The sequence below is a fragment of the Centruroides vittatus genome, unplaced genomic scaffold (assembly GCF_030686945.1).
Source record: "Centruroides vittatus isolate TY-2023 unplaced genomic scaffold, ASM3068694v2 contig_979, whole genome shotgun sequence".
Lineage (NCBI taxonomy): Eukaryota > Metazoa > Arthropoda > Arachnida > Scorpiones > Buthidae > Centruroides > Centruroides vittatus.
Genome location: NW_027122650.1, coordinates 566,343 through 567,692, shown reverse-complemented (window position 1 = coordinate 567,692; position 1,350 = coordinate 566,343).

Sequence of the window (1,350 nt, the reverse complement as noted above, 5' to 3'; positions counted from 1 at the left end):
AACGGCGTGGTGTGGAGATCTGCGGTCTTTCACTAAAGTTTTACGTCTTGTTTAAGGGTTTCTGCTAGACTTATTTTGTGCAGATCATTGTCATAGTGATGGCTGAATAATGCCGGTCGATTTTTTGAAGCAGTCTATCGTTGTATTACGGGGCACTTCTCCTCTTCCCTTCCATATCTCCATACAGTTGGATTGACTGCATATATAATCTGAAAAATAAATTGACTGGTTAAAAAATTCTTCGAGGGTCCGTTACACAGATTAGGCTGAATGAGATTCACAAAAGACGGGGTGAAGAATCATTTCCTTCTCTCGAATGTGGTAAAAACTTGAGTTACAGAGATTTGTTCGCTTATCGTTTGATAATTCAAACTATTGTTAAAGCTATACAATGTTGATTCTCTGTTGCATAACTCGACCCAATTAACTTTATTGTATGAAGAGTTAAGCATAATTTATGGGCAAAAGTTGTCATGTTTTTATTATTAATTCTGGATTATCTGTAAAATATGAATATAAAAGAAGCAAGACACGTTTTAAAAGTAATTTTTAACTATTTCTTATTATCTAGCCCTTTCTGTCTGTTTATAGTTACTAAAAACAAATAATAAAACGAGAAACTTAGTTAATAAACAAACAAAACAACTCAGTTTAATAGTAGAAAAATAAATATTCGACTACTCATTATAGGTATGATCGATAGAAGAATTTTAAATTTGTCACAAGAACAATTGGAAAAAATTATTTTAAATTTAATTTTGACTTTTCTGATTATTCATTCACTTGTTGAATATTTTACATTCACGACGATTCATTTATTTTTAACATTTCGCATCATCCATGCTCTGTTATTGTTTCGGTAAGTGCTTTGGGTTCTAGTTACAAAATAATTTAGCTTCGGAGTTCGGCACTTACGGAAGAGATCGTGCCAAGTTTCTAGATAAATTATCATTTGGAATGAAGCCGAATGGAATCTTAAATTCGATAATTTCCACGGAACGAACAACAACAAACGTTAACACGTGCAAGGCAAAGTGATAGGACGAGGACTTGTCCGCGATAAATCTGGCGACATCGTTACAGATAGTCACGATAAAAGTCACACTCCAGACGGCACGCGCTATCTATACATCCTACTGACTGACCCTCGATATTCTCACCCTTCGTAGAAACATTTGTGCTCCTCGCAATAAATATAGGCTTATAACAATCCTAAACTACACATTGTATCACCCGTTTATTGAAATTGTTATCGGGATCTCAAATTCTTATAAAATAATATCCTCGATTTATTTAGATATCAGCTTGAAATCTAACGTCTTCTGTCCTAAATTTAAATTGCCTTACATT